We start from the raw sequence: 18,043 nt of genomic DNA on the forward strand, positions 1-18,043 counted from the left end.
TGTTTAAATGAATATATATCGGAAAGTTGCAAAGGATTCAATTTTGTTACTTTATGCAAAACTGAGAGCACGTGGGAATTCATTAAAGGGGTTCTTCACCTTCAAACAACTAGTTGTTTTAGATAGATCACCAGAAATAACGACTTTTTCCAAATACTTTCTATTTTCTATGTGTCACTGTTTTTCTAATATTGAAGTGTAAAGTGTCATTTTTCACGTTCTAAAGCAGCTCTGGGAAGGGAGGGGGGTCGCCGACCATGTAAACTGTTCTAAATTGATACATTTAGTTGATACATTACTTATCTTTGTCCCTGCTGAGCAGAATCTCTGGGTTTCATTAAAGGAAGCTGTTAGAATTCATACAATAGTTGCTGATACTTCAGAGATGCTGCTGAAAATGTAACAACTAAGGGGCACATTTACTAAGGGTTGATTAACCCTCGATATTCGACCATCGAAGTAAAATCCTTCCACTTAGAATATCGAAGTCGAAGGATTTACCGCAAATACTTTGATCGAAAAATCGTTCGGACAATTCAATCCTTCGAATCGAACGATTCGAAGGGTTTTAATCCATCTAACGGAATATCGAAGTCGAAGGATTTACTGCAAATACTTCGAACGATCGAAGGATCGAAGGAAAAATCGTTCGAACGATCGAAGGAAAAATCGTTTTTCCTTTGATCAAAAAAAGCTTAAAAAGCTTATGGGGAAGGTCCCCATAGGCTAACATTGAAGCTCGGTAGGTTTAAAGTGCTGAAGTAGGTAGTTTTTTTTAAAGAGACAGTACTTCGACAATCAAATAGTCGAACGATTTTTAGTTCAAATCTTTCGTTTCGAAGGTCGAAGTAGCCTATTTGATGGTCGAAGTACCCAAAAAAAACCTTTTAATCCTCGAGCTTAGTAAATGTGCCCCTAAATGTTGCAGAATTGTGACCGTGCACCTGAATTACAGAGCTGCCAGACAAACACCAGAGACAGGGACATTCAACTTTAAACTTAGATTTTGGGAAAAAAAGTAAAACAGAAATAATGGAAAGTAATTGAAAAAGTCTTTATTTCTGGGGAACAATCTGAAAGCAACTGAACTGAAAAAAGTGTTTGGAAGGTGGACAAACCCTTTAAGTACCTAGTCGGGCCTGATTTTTTGGTTTTTTGTGGCTGTCCCAGCAATCCCTTGAATGCTCGGATCCTGAACTGACCAGGAGAGTTTGATGCAACGGAGCCAAATCCAATAAGGTTTAATCTTTAGGCATCCAGCGGGGGAATCTTTCCAGACACTTGGGGTCACACAGGGCAGAATGTTAAGGCTGCAAAAAGGACAGTGAACTGAACAGTATGAGAAGAACAGAAGGGGCTGGTGGGTCTGAATCGGCTGCAAAGTCTCCTGTTTCTGTGTTAATCCTAGTGATGCCCTCCCCAGATAATCCAGATCCCTTAGTGACACGGAGTCACCGATAATTGGACTGTGTGTGTGATTTGCTCTCTACCTGTATTATCCCTTTAAGCCTCTGACCAAATAGAGTTGTCTCTAATTAATCCTGGGCTCCACAATTAGTATTTTGTAAGACGATAAGAGACCTTTGCATAGACTCACAATTATAAGTATATTTGCTTGTGTGTGTGTATATAATATACATACATTGCATCTAGCGACTGATTATCCAGAGATGATTGAGGATCCTTGTACAAACGTCTGCCTATATACATCATATATATATATGCTTTTTCTTTTTATTCCCTTTGAATATATTGTTGCATGTTTCAGCTTGTATGGCTCCCAATACCAATAATTGTACTTGGCAGTTGCCCCCTAACCTATGGGGCAGATTTATTAGGGCAGAGACACACGCTCAGATTCGGAGAGATTAGTTGTTGCAACGGTTGTATGTTTACCCTCCTGCTTAGATTGTAAGCTCTAGGGGGCAGAGGCCTCCATCCGTTTGCCGTTGAATCTTTAATGCGACGTTACTTTGTAGTTATTACTGTAATGACCCCCTGTTTGTTCTGCTGTACAGTGCTGCGTACATAAATAGCGCTATATAAACTAATTTTTTTATGTGTGTGTATATATATAATATATATAATACACAAATGCCATGAATATCTTGTAAATTATATCCTTATAAACGGTGAGTTCTGATGTCATTTGTCACATGACTCACTATATATATATATATATATATATATATATATATATATATATATATATATATATAGATAATGCAAGGATCAGCACACTCGTTTGTAGAAAAGCAAAGTGTATTTTATTTCAACACAGCATTGTGTCCAACGTTTCGGTTCCTCCTGGGAACCTTTATCAAGGAAGACCCTTGATAAAGGTTCCCAGGAGGAACCGAAACGTTGGACACAATGCTGTGTTGAAATAAAATACACTTTGCTTTTCTACAAACGAGTGTGCTGATCCTTGCATTATCTGTATCATTAATTTGATCCTGCACCTCAAACTCATACAAGTATCGAGTGCTGATACCCACAGGACGCATATATATATATATATATATATATATATATATATATATATATAATACACAAAAACTTTGAGTGCTGATGTCAGTCATATCAGTTATAAATGGTGAGTAGTGATGTCATTTCTGTCACATGACTCACTAAAATGTATGTATTATAATAAATAAAGTACCCCCAGTTGCAAAATATGAATGTATTAGAAGTAATCTCGGAGTTCCATGACCTGTATATGGTCATGAAACTCCTCGGAAACTTATACTATATAATTTACAAGAGGGGGTACTTTATTCACTATATAATATAATATAAGCCATGAATATCTTGTTAATTATATCCTTATAAACGGTGACTAGTGATGTCATCAGTTATAAACGGTGAGTAGTGATGTCATGTTTTATATGTAATACACAAAAGCTATGTAATTATATCCTTATAAACGGTGAGTAGTGATGTCATTTTGATCACATGACTTCCTAAAACTTGTGTATTATAATAAATAAAGTACCCCCCTGTTGCAAAATATGAGGATATTATAAGTTACCTCAGAGTTCCATGCCTAGTGTTTTTATATGGCCATAAAACTGCCTTGGTAACTTATAATATCGTTATAATTTACAAGAGGGGGTACTTTATTCACTATATACTGTTTGGCTGCTCCAGTAGGAATGTGGGTCCCACCAAATACTGGGGTGCTGTCCATGGAACCTATATTACATATAACAGCGCTGCGCAATATGTTTGGCGCTCTATAAATACAACAGGCATGTGTAATGTATTTCACTGTGATTTTTGCATGATGGGCAGAGTGGAGTTGCACGGGAACCCTATTGCACAGCTTTTATTTTCTGTTCTGGTTCTGAAAAACAAGTGGAGCCTACTTTCTCTTGTGCAAGAGGCCTCGCACTAGGAGGGTCATTGTCAGTGGCGTAAATATATTACTGGGCCCCATAGCAAAGTATTTTTCAAGCCCCCAAAATGTCTAGAGGTTTATTCAGCAGCTCTCCAGTTTGCCGTTTCAGCCATCTGGTTGCTAGGGTCCAAATACCTCTAGCAACCATGCATCTATTTAATTAAGAGACTGGAATATGATTAGGAAGAAGGTCTGAAGAGAGCTGAAAAGTAGCAACAACAATAAATAGGAAGCCTTACAGAGCATTCGTTTTTTTAGACGGGGTCAGTGACCCCCATTTGAAACTGGAAAGAGTCAGAAGGAAAAAATTAATAAATAATGAAGACCAATAAAAAAAGTTGCTTAGAATTAGGCATTCTATATAGGGATGCACCGAATCCACTATTTGGGATTCGGCCGAATCCTTTGTGAAAGATTCGGCTGAATACTGAACCGAATCCGAACCCTAATTTGCATATGCAAATTAGGGGTAGGAAAGGAAAAAGTCACGTGATTTCCCTACCTGCCCCTAATTTACATATGCAAATTCGGATTCAGTTCGGCCCAACACAAGGATTCGGCTGAATCCCGAACCGAATCCTGGATTCGGTGTATCCCTAATTCTATAACATACTAAAGTTATCTTAAAGGTGAACCACCCCTTTAAAGCCCCTCCCGCTAGTGCACAGTAACTTGCTATCTTCTGTGCCAATGTAGTGAGAAGCGTGCTTGGTTGAGTGCAGCAGGGCCATTCTGCTGTGTGTGCAGCTCTCCCGGCACAGGAAGAGTTAATGTTCCATTGGCGGCAGGCGTTCTCACTGCAGCTTCTGTGTCGCTCCTGATTGGCTGCAGAGAGGTGAAATTGAAACCACAGTAAACTTTTGACCCTGTAGCAGCATTTTCTTGGGAGCTGGTGGAGCTCAGTGTTTTTCCTCTTGTGCTAGCCCCACCCACCCCTGGCGCTCATTGCTGCCTTTCTCCACTCCGCCTGTGAATAAAACCTTCATCAGAACTTCATCAGATACACTTTCCTGCCTCTTAGGCTTGTTTGTGACTACTTGCTCCACCTTCCCAGCATCAGCCTGAACACTCCATCCCTCTCCTGTTTGCTTCATCGCTCTCTTCTGTGTTCTTCATCGTATCCCTGTGTCTTATATTATCTCCCCCGTCATTGGCTTCACACCCCAACCCTACTCTATGAAACATTTGTGTGTGTGACTTGTGTTTAGGGATGTACCAAATCCAGGATTCAGTTCGGGATTCGGCCAGGATACGGCTTTTTTCAGTCGGATTCGGCCAAATCCTTCTACCCGGCGGAACCAAATCCTTCCTGAAGTATTTGGTGGCAAGGGAGGCGCCATAATGTTTCCCCTTAGACAGTACAGTATGAGGGTATAGCTTATTGTGTGCCCAGAACATTCCTTCTCTGTATATTTGTATTTATACATATGGGAAGGAGGTGCCATATTGTTTCCCTTAGACAGTACAGTATGAGGGTATAGCTTATTGTGTGCCCAGAACATTCCTTCTCTGTATATTTGTATTTATACATATGGGAAGGAGGTGCCATATTGTTTCCCTTAGACAGTACAGTATGAGGGTATAGCTTATTGTGTGCCCAGAACATTCCTTCTCTGTATATTTGTATTTATACATATGGAAGGGAGGTGCCATATTGTTTCCCTTAGACAGTACAGTATGAGGGTATAGCTTATTATGTGCCCAGAACATTCCTTCTCTGTATATTTGTATTTATACATATGGGAAGGAGGTTACATAGTTACATAGTTAAATTGGGTTGAAAAAAGACAAAGTCCATCAAGTTCAACCCCTCCAAATGAAAACCCAGCACCCATACACACACCCCTCCCTACTTTTAATTAAAATTCTATATACCCATACCTATACTAACTATAGAGTTTAGTATCACAATAGCCTTTGATATTATGTCTGTCCAAAAAATCATCCAAGCCATTCTTAAAGGCATTAACTGAATCAGCCATCACAACATCACCCGGCAGTGCATTCCACAACCTCACTGTCCTGACTGTGAAGAACCCTCTACGTTGCTTCAAATGAAAGTTCTTTTCTTCTAGTCTAAAGGGGAGGCCTCTGGTACGGTGATCCACTTTATGGGTAAAAAGGTCCCCTGCCATTTGTCTATAATGTCCTCTAATGTACTTGTAAAGTGTAATCATGTCCCCTCGCAAGCGCCTTTTTTCCAGAGAAATCAACCATATTGTTTCCCTTAGACAGTACAGTTTGAGGGTATAGCTTATTGTGTGCCCAGAACATTCCTTCTCTGTATATTTGTATTTATACATATGGGAAGGAGGTGCCATATTGTTTCCCTTAGACAGTACAGTGTGAGGGTATAGCTTATTGTGTGCCCAGAACATTCCTTCTCTGTATATTTGTATTTATACATATGGAAGGGAGGTGCCATATTGTTTCCCTTAGACCGTACAGTTTGAGGGTATAGCTTATTGTGTGCCCAGAACATTCCTTCTCTGTATATTTGTATTTATACATATGGAAGGGAGGTGCCATATTGTTTCCCTTAGACCGTACAGTATGAGGGTATAGCTTATTGTGTGCCCAGAACATTCCTTCTCTGTATATTTGTATTTATACATATGGGAAGGAGGTGCCATATTGTTTCCCTTAGACAGTACAGTACGAGGGTATAGCTTATTGTGTGCCCAGAACATTCCTTCTCTGTATATTTGTATTTATACATATGGGAAGGAGGTGCCATATTGTTTCCCTTAGACAGTACAGTACGAGGGTATAGCTTATTGTGTGCCCAGAACATTCCTTCTCTGTATATTTGTATTTATACATATGGGAAGGAGGTGCCATATTGATTCCCTTAGACAGTACAGTACGAGGGTATAGCTTATTGTGTGCCCAGAACATTCCTTCTCTGTATATTTGTATTTATACATATGGGAAGGAGGTGCCATATTGATTCCCTTAGACAGTACATTATGAGGGTATAGCTTATTGTGTGCCCAGAACATTCCTTCTCTGTATATTTGTATTTATACATATGGGAAGGAGGTGCCATATTGATTCCCTTATAGACAGTACAGTATGAGGGTATAGCTAATTGTGTGCCCAGAACATTCCTTCTCTGTATATTTGTATTTATACATATGGGAAGGAGGTGCCATATTGTTTCCCTTAGACAGTACAGTATGAGGGTATAGTTTATTGTGTGCCCAGAACATTCCTTCTCTGTATATTTGTATTTATACATATGGGAAGGAGGTGCCATCTTAACTAATCCTTTTAAAATATAAGAATATTATTCTAGGAGTTCCATGGCCATATAAAAGGAAAAGGCCGAACTCTAAGGTGACTTGTAATATCACCTCATACTTTTCAACAGGGGTTAATAAGTTAATATAATATACAAGTTTCAGTGAGTCACGTGATAGAAATGAAGCTCCGATCATAACAGATGACAGTTATCACTATACACCTTTTGTAAGGATATAATTTACAGGATCTATGTGGCTCTTGTGTATTATATTTGTGTGTAATATATATATATAATACACAAAAGCCATGAATATCCTGTAAATTATATCCTTATAAACGGTGAGTTCTGATGTCATCAGTTATAAACGGTGAGTTCTGATGTCATTTCTGTCACATGACTCATTGAAATTTGTGTATTATAATAAATAAAGTACCCCCAGTTGTAAAATATGAGGATATTAGAAGTTACCTCGGAGTTCCATGACCTGTATAAAAACACTCGGCCTTCGGCCTCGTGTTTTTATATGGTCATGAAACTCCTCGGTAACTTATAATATCCCTATATTTTACAAAAGGGGGTACTTTATTCACTATATAATACACAAAAGCCATGAATATCCTGTAAATTATATCCTTATAAACGGTGAGTTCTGATGTCATCAGTTATAAACGGTGAGTTCTGATGTCATTTCTGTCACATGACTCACTAAAATGTGTGTATTATAATTAATAAAGTACCCCCAGTTGTAAAATATGAGGATATTATAAGTTACCTCGGAGTTCCGTGACCTGTATAAAAACACTCGGCCTTCGGCCTTGTGTTTTTATATGGTCATGGAACTCCTCGGTAACTTATAATATCCTCATATTTTACAAGAGGGGGTATATATATATATATATATATATATATATATATATATATTATATATATATATATATATATATATATTATATATATATATATATATATATATATATATATATATATATATATATATATATATATATATATATATATATATATATATATATATATATATATATATATATATATATATATACACACTACTACTACTACTACACATAGGGGCAGACTTAAAACTCCCATCTTACACTATATATATGTTTTTTTTTTTTTGTTTTTTTTTCAAATGACACAAATTGATTGTTGGAGGTCCCCCATAGGCTAAAACATCAATTCGGCAGGTTTTAGATGGCGAATAGTCAAATTCTTAAAGGAACAGTACATAAATCTTGAAATTCGAATTTTCACATTTTGTTCAAATCGAATTTGGACTATTCCCTGGTCGAAGTACACAAACATAATTCGAAATTCAACATTTTTTTTTATTCGCAAATTCACCTAGACCTTTGATAAATCTGCCCCATAAAGTAGGCACTCGCGTGTGATCAGTCCTATAAGTATATTCTATCTTTTGCACTTTTAGGGCAGTTAGCTTATTTATATATTTTATCTCCATATTCACATGTAGTAACATAAATAATTACAATTTATTTTCTGAGAATAAAAGGAGAAAATAAAGGCTGCTTGGGAACTCTTATTTTTGTTTGACTTGCATGAAAATGCCTTTGGCATGTTCCACCTCCCCCTCCTTCATTGTTCATATGGTATAAGCCTTCTGAACCCGAGCGCCGCTGCTTGTACTTGTCCAATCCCTACATGGGAACCAAGCGAATCCTCTCTTTGGATTTCTGCCAGTCACATTGTATGAACAATGACTATAATATGAATAATGGCACATTCCATGCCCCCTCTTGTGTGCTTTTCCCCTCAATCTATAGAAAACCGAGCCCACCATAATGGCCTATCCTTGCCTGTCCCCCTGTTCCCATGGAACTGTCGTCCCTCCACGTCTCTGTTTATCAGGATTCCACCTATCAACGTTTCTACCAGTTTGTACAGCTCCCAAATACAAGGAAGTTCGGTCAAAACCTTTTTAAAGGGGAACAAGATTTTTTTTTTTTTTTAAATTTAAATTTCACAAGTTAATTTTGAAATAAGGGTAACTCAATTTGTAACCTTTAACATTTTTAATTCTCATTAAATTAGGCAATGCAAGATTTGTATTAAGATTCTGCCAAATTTTAAGTACTAAAAAAAAAAAAACAATTCAGGAGTAGCAAGTAGTGGAGGAATAGTAGGGCAGCTTGTATGCTGGGATACGTCCAGACCGTTGTAGAATTTTTAGGGGTGCAAATGTTGGCGAGAACATCTAGTAACCCCGTTCTTTGGGGCTTCACGAATCTCATGGGAACGACATTGGTTATTGGGTTATTAAAGAAATATTTGAATGACTAATATTCGATCGAATGGTTCCAAATCTAAAATTCGAATTGTATTCGTTTGATACGAGTTTTTCTCTTGAAAAAAAACCTTGAATGTCATGAAGGCTATTGAGGTCTCCAAATGGCTCAACGGACCTCTGCCATTGACTTGTACACAAACTCGGCAGGTTTTAGGTGGCAAATATTTGAATTAGGACTGTTTTCATGATCGAGGTGTGATAAATATCGCATGTGAATAGGGGGATTAAAATTCGAATGTGTGAATTTTGTTGCTCGAAAATTATAATTTACTATTCGACCCTTGATAAATCTGCCCCTGCAGTATAGATACCCAACGGCTTTCTTCATTGAACCTCTTCTGTTTTTATTATACAAGTATGGGAGCTGTTATCCAGAATACTAGAGACCTGGGGTTTTTCAGATAACGGATCTTTCTGTAGTTTGGATCTTCATGCCTTAAGTCTACTAGAAACTCATTTAAATATTAAATCAACCCAATAGGCTGGTTTTCCCTCCAATAAGGATTAATTATATCTATGGATGCACCGAATCCAGGATTCGGTTCTGGATTCAGCACCGAATCCATCTTCCAGGCCGAACCAAATCCAAATTTGCATATGCAAATTAGGGGTGGGGGAGGGAAATCGTGTGACTTTTTGTCGCAAAACAAGGAAGGAAAAAAAGTTTTCCCCTTCCCACCCTAATTTGCATATGCAAATTAATAATTTGCATATGCTAATTAGGATGTGGTTCAGTATACGGCCGAATCTTTCGCAAAGGATTTAGGGGTTCGACCAAATCCAAAATAGTGGATTCGGTGCATCCCTAATTATATCTTAATCTTTATTATTACACAGAAAAAGGAAATCAATTTTAAAAATTAATTCATTATAATGGTGTCTGTAATTCTGGGCTTTCTGGATAATGGGTTTCTGGATAACGGATCCCATACCTGTAATACCTATTTAGGAGTGTCGAGATGGGTTTATAAAACCAAAACGCTAATGTACGTCACTGGTGAAGTGTCGTTCACACTTGGCTGAATATCTTGTAGCTGAATGATTGCTCGCAGCGAGTAACTAACATAATGTTGCCTTTTTAATGTAAATCAAATCCAGATGCAATGTATGAAAACATATAGCATAATTTTGGCAGCTCTGAGAATATTCTATTTTGCACTGGGCAAGAGAACAAAAAGAGGTTTTGGGCCGTGTCCTATAACCACTCACTGACCCCTTTTTACAAGGCTCCAAGTGTCCCCTTTGGAAAACTGTTTGGACTATGGATGTATGGATGTTTTCTAGCCACATCTAAAACTCCTGTTTGTCTGCCCCCCTCCCCAGCACCAAATTCTGGGAAGTATAATTGATTGCCGACATCGGTTAAAAATAAGAGATTCATTATTTCTTGGCCTTTTAACAGTTCTTCTCCTTAACTTCATCCATCATGTCCCGAACTTTCTGCAGCTGAACTTTTGTACTCGGGAAGTGAGAGGTTTTAATGTCTCGTTTTTGGCTTTTGGATTAAATGTGCGTGTGCAAAGCTCTGCCTATGATTTAGCGGGGCCTTTTTAATACCTCGATCAAAGGATAACTAAAGCCCTAGAAAGGCTAGAAATTATTGTGATTGCTTGACATCAACCTTCACCATTCCAATACATTTTTCATTCTTCTTTTTCTATACTTTTTTTTTCTATACTTCGTCTGGGAGTCAGTGGCACTGCACATGCTCAGTTTGCTCTGCACTGTTGTAAATGTTGACTGGACATGCTCAAATTTGCACCCTGATTCCATGACAGCATTGTAACACAATAGTCAACACAGCTACCTTACAGCACTGGGATCCTTAACGGCAAGTTCTCATTTGTCTATTAATTTGGCTATGCATGTAAAGATATGGCAAGGTCACCAGATACTCAGTATCCCCGGTGGGCAAACGACTGGATCATAACGGAGGCCTAAGCAGTCCCTTCAGGGGAAGACCACATCTATCTGCCTATGTAGTCCTCGATCAACGGGATTTTTCTAACTTGCCTGTTAGATCGACTAGGCGGTAAAGCAGTGAATCGGGAGCAACATGTTGCCCATCAACTCCATGGATGTTGCACCCAGTGACCTCAAAGTAGGTGCTTATTTTTCTTATTTTATAATTCCAGGCCTGGAGGCAAGTTTAAGTTGCATAAACATAAAGTGTGCTGCCAAACCCAGCCTTAAATATGCTGCCAATCCACATAGGGGAAATAACCAATCACAGCCCTTATTTGGCAACCTTAGAAACTCATTTAAAGCTTGCATTGCTCCCCACTTCTTTTTACATTTGAATGGGGCTCATGGATATTAAAAGTTGGGGACTCCTGCTGGAGAGGCTAAAAATCGAAGCAACTGTCTACCAGCTAAAGCGATGGAAGGATGATGGAAGGGTGCTGGAAGATTTTCTTATCCATGGCCACCAAGCTTGTAAACTCTTTGGTGTCTGAATTAAGGTCGCTTGGCTTGCCCATGACATACAATGCTGCTGCCCAGGTCCCCTCCCAAGTAAACAGACTTCAGTTTGACTGACGGTCACTTCATCTACAGACTGAGACCATGGTGAAATAAGCTTACCATTATCTGCGTCTTGACTTGTAAACCAAGCACTGTGGCCTCACTACCTACTATTCGCAATCCATTACCCATTCAAATCAGCCTGCCACTGTTTTGTTTTTTCTTCCTCTAATGTGATGTAATGAGACCCGTGTTTTAGCTGCTCAGGGCATAAGTGTTTTGGTATGTAAAATGCCACTCCTTTCCTAATAATTTCTGTTTTCAAGCCAGCTCGGCTCTGCTGTTGGCTCTTTTTAGGAATAGAGACTTGTATTGACTGTGCCGAATCAGGAGCCAAAAACTGTCATTTCTACGTATATACTATTTGCTCCTATGTTGCTGATTGTCCAACCATGTGTGGTTTAGTGTATTTGCACCTATAATTCCTAATAATTTCTGTTTTCAAGTCGTACATCCGCTCGGCTCTGCTGTCGGCCCTTTATAGGAATGGAGACTTGTATTGACTGTGCCGAATCAAGAGCCAAAAACTGTCATTTCTACGTATATACTATTTGCTCCTATGTTGCTGATTGTCCAACCATGTATGGTTAAGTGTATTTGCACCTATAATTCCTAATAATTTCTGTTTTCAAGATGTACATCCGCTCAGCTCTGCTGTTGGCTCTTTTTAGGAATGTGTCTGTCTTTTGACTGTGCCTAATCAGGAGCCAAAAACTGTAATTTCTACGTATATACTATTTGCTCCTATGTTGCCGATTGTCCAACCATGTGTGATTTAGTGTATTTGCACCTATGGGTGCAAAAACAAGCAAACCTTTTTGAACATTTTTTTAACAATATCTGGATATTTTTTTTTATATGTCCACGTTTTTTTTTGCCCAAAAAATAAGCCCTTTTGGAGGCAGTTTTACCTGTAGGTGGCGGCAACAAAGGGACCCAAATCTGTTCTTTCAACCGTTACTAAAGATCTATATCCTGCAAGGTTGCTACTATATCCTTTAAGACTCCGTCATCCTCCTAGCTTGGGATACACCTAGAATTTGGTTAGTTATTCTGCTGAAACTTCCATCATTTTGCCGGATTTAGGCACATCCTTTGTCTTCACCTGGACTGATACCAAACCCTTACCGGACAAGTGAATTTGGCATTTTTTAGAATAACTTTTTTGGATGATTTTGCTTGTATTTGTTTGAATCTTTTTGAAGGAAAATTTATTTGACTGTTTACAAATATTAAGGCTTTTGGGCTAATCCTAGTGAATATGTAAATGATTGGATTCTGATCAGGAGGCACATGGGTAGAGGTTCCTAAATTCCTATTGTTCAGAGGTGCTTCAACTTGTCACCCATGTTCCAAAACCATTAGATCAGTGATCCCAATGGGTAGATTTGAGCTTTCTTTCTTTGCTTCTTTCATTTCATGGCATATGGAGAGTTGAAGTTGCAAATTTGCTACAGCATGGGGGGCATCGGGGTGGGATTCTTTTTTAGCTTGGAGCCAGTTTGCTGCTGTCAGTGTGATGTTTGACAGCGGAAAAAAGAAACATTGAGGTCTGAAAACTTGTCGATCTGCCAGAGGAAATGTTACGTCTTCCCCTTCCTGTAGAGAAAACAAAATTCTATTAGAAATGTTTTTTAAAAGATAACAAAAGCTTGGAGATACCAGTGTTTGTGTGTGTTTTTCCCCTTTCTGCCGCTCTCCAGACCCCACCGTACATCAGGCCTGGAGTCTTCCTCAGGCTGTGACGTACGCTGCTGCCTGTAGGGCAAAGAAAACGCCATAAAATCCAGTTATTTGTTATTGAAAATAGTGTTTTTTTTATTATTATTATTATTATTATTTTATATAAGTGGGTAAAACGCTGTCAAAAGGTTTATTCCAGGTGCTTTGTGCAGCAAGATCGTCATAAACTATATCCGGCTGGGGAACTTACTTATTTGTTGCGCGTAGAAGTCGTGCACTGAAAATGGCTTCCCCATTTTTAAAGGGCACGGCAACCCCAAAATAAAAATCTGCCCAATAAAAGAAAATGTAATTCTAAGCAACTTTCCAAAATACGTTTTTGTAAAAACAATGGCTATTGAAAGCAGCATTTGCTAAACTCCTGTGTGTTCCTTTTTAAACAATGTTGCAGAAGTTTTGGTTCCCGGTCACATTACATTGTATCAACAGTCTTAGCCACCAGGACTGAGAATATATAAATGAAGGAGCGCATCAGGTAATGTTCGGGGTCGGGTAAAATCTGTCTGACCCTAAATCGCCCTCCCTCAGCCCACTCCCGTCTTCAGAGTTCCTTTTATAAACCTGCGCCCGCCTCACCGATGATGTCACAAAAGGGGCGGGGCGAGCAGGTGTGTGTCTATAAAAAAAGGAAGCCATAAGCCAGCAGTGCAAGTAAGCCACCCTCAAATGTGGGTCTGAGGTCGGCCCGACCCATGGGTATTGGGCTGGCCCGCACATCACTAGCGGGCACTGCTGGGCCGGGTTAGGGTCGGGTGCTGGTCCAGATTTGGCCGACCCGCATATAACTAGTACAGACACTGTTTTTGATTGCAGTATATTTAGGGGCATATTGATCAAGGGTCGAATTTCGAATTGAAAAAACTTCAAAATTCAAAAAGACCAACCGAAATTAAGTCGAAGGTTTTTTTTTTTTTTTGGTCGAATAGGTCTGTTTTAGATCGTATAGGTCCGTATTCAGCAGAATTCGAATCGAAGGAAAAGCACATTCGATCGAATTCGATTTGAAGTTTTTCCCCATAAAAAAACTTCGATTTTCCAATGTCCATTTGACTCCAAAGTTTTAGGAGGTTCCCCGTAGGCTAAAACAGCAATTCGGCAGGTTTTAGATGGCGAATGGTCGAAGTCGAATTTTTAAAGAGACCGTATATAATAAATTTCGATATGTGAATTTTTTTCGAATCGAATTTGGACTATTCCCTAGTTGATGTTCACAAAAAAATAGCTCGAAATTAGAATTTTTTTCATTCGAAAATTCACATCGACCTTTGATAAATCTGCCCCTTAATACATATACAAATAACTTAGAAACCATAGACAATTTGGAATAAGTGTATAATGCATTGTTGCTTAGAATTATGTTTTCTTTTATTAGGCAAAAAAAAAATCTGATCTCCCCTAACTGCCTCCCGGTGGCTAGAAAGTAAGTCGCCGGTGGAATGGCAAACAGTGTGTTTCGTTTTCCGAATTCTGAAAATGAAGCTTCGTTTCCCCTGTGTAGGCCCTCCTCCCCCTCTGGCCTACCTTCCCCCCCCTGGGCAAATGCCCCTAACTTGTTACTCACCCCTCGGTGCTGGTCCTCTGCTGCCAAGTTCACGGGCGCCATCTTCTCCCGAGCGCTCAAATTCCTGCTTTAACCGGCGTTTTTTGGTGCATGCGCAGTAGGAGGCATTTACCGGTAAGGATCTTCTGCGCATGAGCGGAAAGTTACTAAGTTTCCGAAAAAAAAGATCGGAAACTTTTATGACTTTCGGGCGCATGCGCAGTTGGAGCCATTTGCCAGTACGGAGCTACTGTGCATGCGCCCGAAAATCACGAAGTTTCCGATCTTTTTTTCGGAAACTTTGTGACTTTCGGCAACATCCCCATCAACTATTATAAAGTATTAGTAAGTAGGGATGGGCACATTTTTTCCCTCGTTTCGCTGAAAAAATTACGCCCATAGACTTGTATGGCGGTGTGCGTCAAAAAAACGCAAATTTTTTTGACGCCCATAGACTTTAATGGGCGTCTGCGACAATTCGCCGGCGGCAAATTCTTGGCGAAACGAAACTGGTCAAATTCGCCCATCCCTATGTAAGTTCAACTTACACACAGGCGTTGCAGAGCACTTTTATATCTGCCGTGGGAGTTGTTTCATCGTTATGTAAACTCTTCGCACTTTTGTGAGCTCCTCTTCAGGCTGCCGCATACGGTTCCCGAAGGCCAGACCGAAATTGTGTTGATATTTGAAATATCATCGTTTGTTGTAAGTGCAGCAATTTCCCTCCGTGTGTGATCTGTCACACTAAACTGAGCTGTCAGTTCCCCCATTCTCCTAAGTGCCTAGGTGTTTAAATATATAAAGTCTAGTGTGTGTAGTATATATAAATACTGAGAGAGACACTGATATATATATATATATATATATATACACACACATACACATACATACATACATACATACATACATACAAGGGACCTGTTATCCAGAATGCTTGGGACCTGGGGTTTTCCAGATAACGGATCTTTCTGTAATTTGGGTCTTCATGCCTTAAGTCTACTAGAAATTCATTTAAACATTAAATAAACCCAATAGGCTGATTTTGCCTCCAATAAGGATTAATTATATCTTAGTTGGGATCAAGTACAAAGTACTGTTTTATTATTACACAGAAAAAGGAAATCATTTTTAAAAATTTGGATTATTTGGATAAAATGGAGTCTATGGGTGACCGCTATTCCGTAATTCGGAGCTTTCTGGATAAGGGATCCTATCTATATACACACACACACCCACACACACACACACACACACACACCCACACGCCTGCCTTCTTGCGATTCGTGGCTTCCAAAGGAGATGGTTGCTTCCGCAGAACAAATTTACATTCGCCAATATTCCTGCGTTTTTCATATATAAACCTATAACAGGAATGTCCTTTTCTTTTAATTAAAGATGTACTTTTTGGAAACAGAGGGAGGAAGCTGTATTGTCATTTTTAATTGTGCAACATGAAGATTTCTATGCTTATCCTGGAGGAGATGTCCTACTGCTTGCCTCTGCAAAGTCATTCTCAATAGACTACAATATTTCTATTAACTTTAAAGGGGCGGTTCACCTTTAAGGTAACGTTTATTATGTTTTAGAACGGCCAATTCTAAGCAACTTTTAAATTGGTTTTCATTATTTTTTTTTTTATAGTTTTGAAGTTATTTGCCTTTTTCTTTTTTGCTCTGTAAGGCTACAAATGTATTTTTGTTACTTGCTATTCCTGATCTTTCTATTCAGCCCCTCTCCTATTCATATTCCAGTCTCTTCTTTAAATCAGTGCATGGTTGCTAGGGGAATTTGTACCCTAGCAACCAGATTGCCTAAAATGCAAACTGGAGAGCTGCTGAATAAAAAGCTAAATAACACAAAAACCACAAATAATAAAAAATAAAAACCAATCGCAAATTGTCTCAGAATATCCCTCTCAACATCATACTAACAGTTAACTCAAAGGTGAACAACCCCTTTAATATATTCTAGAATGACTAATTCTAAGATACTTTTCAAGTGGTCTTCATTTTTTCTTTTTTATATATTTTTTTTTAAATGATGTGCTTCCTTATGACTCTTTTCAGCTTTCAAATGTAGGGCGGGCACTGACCTCATCAAAAAATGCTCTGTAAGGCTACTCATTTATTGTTATTAATACTTTTTATTACTTTCTCTTCCAGCCCTCCTATTCATATTCCAGTCTCTTATTCAAATCAGGGCATGGTTGCTAGGGGAATTTGTACCCTAGCAACCAGATTGCTGAAAGGTTGATGACACAGGGAATCTCCTCTCACACAAAAATTTAAATGATGTCTTTATTGCACAAAACTGGAATCCCCGGGGGTAAAAATTCGGGCATAATTGCCTTGAAAGGTAGTTGCGAGCGGCACCTGTTTCTGCCCACGAACTGAAAATATAACCCTAAACCCAAATGAAACCCTTAAAACTTGATTATACAGGGTAGCAGCAGCAAAACCTCACCACCTGTCTAGTAGCCCAAGGCAACCAGGTTTCTATAGAAACCGCTAACTGCTCATTGGCTGCTGCACTAGTGGCAGAACTTTGGGGATTTTCTTACTAATATAGGCAGAATCAAAAGTTATTTTCTGTTTGATGGAAAAAAAACCTTTGAATTCAAGGGGTGATATCTCTCTCTCTCTTTTTCTCTCTCTCTCTAATCTATCTCTATCAATGTATCTCTCTCTAATCTATCTCTCTCTTGCTAATCTATCGATATATCTCTCTCGCTAATCTATCTATCTCTCTCGCTAATCTATCGATCTATTTCTCTCTCTAATCTATCGATCTATCTCTCTCACCTATCAATCTATTTCTCTAATCTATCAATCTCTCTCTCTCTCGTTAATCTTTCGATCTCTCTCTCGGTAATCTATGGATCTATCTCTCTCGCTAATCTATCGATCTATCAATCTTTTTTTTTCTCTCTCTCTCTCATCTATCAATCTATTTTTCTCTCTAATCTATCGATCTCTCTCTCGCTAATCTTTCGCTCTCTCTCGGTAATCTATCGATTTATCTCTCTCTAATCTATGGATCTATCTCTCTCGCTAATCTATCGATCTATCAATCTTTTTTTCTCTCTCCTCTATCAATCTATTTTTCTCTCTAATCTATCGATCTATCTCTCTCTCGCTAATCTTTCGCTCTCTCTCTCTCGAATCTATTGATCTATCTCTCTATAATCTATTTGTCTATATAATCTATCTCTCTCTAATCTATATATATATATATATATATATATATATATATATATATATATAC

At 38.6% G+C, this 18,043-nt stretch overlaps 1 protein-coding gene across 4 annotated transcripts in view; it reads left to right on the plus strand.

Moving 5' to 3' along the window:
- LOC108701773 (nuclear receptor coactivator 3-like) overlaps window positions 1-18,043 on the plus strand; it is a 102,012-nt gene that overhangs the window by 38,478 nt on the left and 45,491 nt on the right. Inside the window, exon 1 of one of the 4 annotated variants that reach the window (XM_041577116.1) lies at window positions 14,296-14,306. The exons of the other annotated variants lie outside the window; for them this stretch is intronic. The gene's annotated coding sequence lies outside the window, so the exon portion shown is untranslated. Of the gene's footprint in view, window positions 1-14,295; window positions 14,307-18,043 lie in introns of those variants that run through there. 4 annotated transcript variants of the gene reach the window in all.

The sequence above is a fragment of the Xenopus laevis genome, chromosome 9_10L, assembly GCF_017654675.1.
Source record: "Xenopus laevis strain J_2021 chromosome 9_10L, Xenopus_laevis_v10.1, whole genome shotgun sequence".
Lineage (NCBI taxonomy): Eukaryota > Metazoa > Chordata > Amphibia > Anura > Pipidae > Xenopus > Xenopus laevis.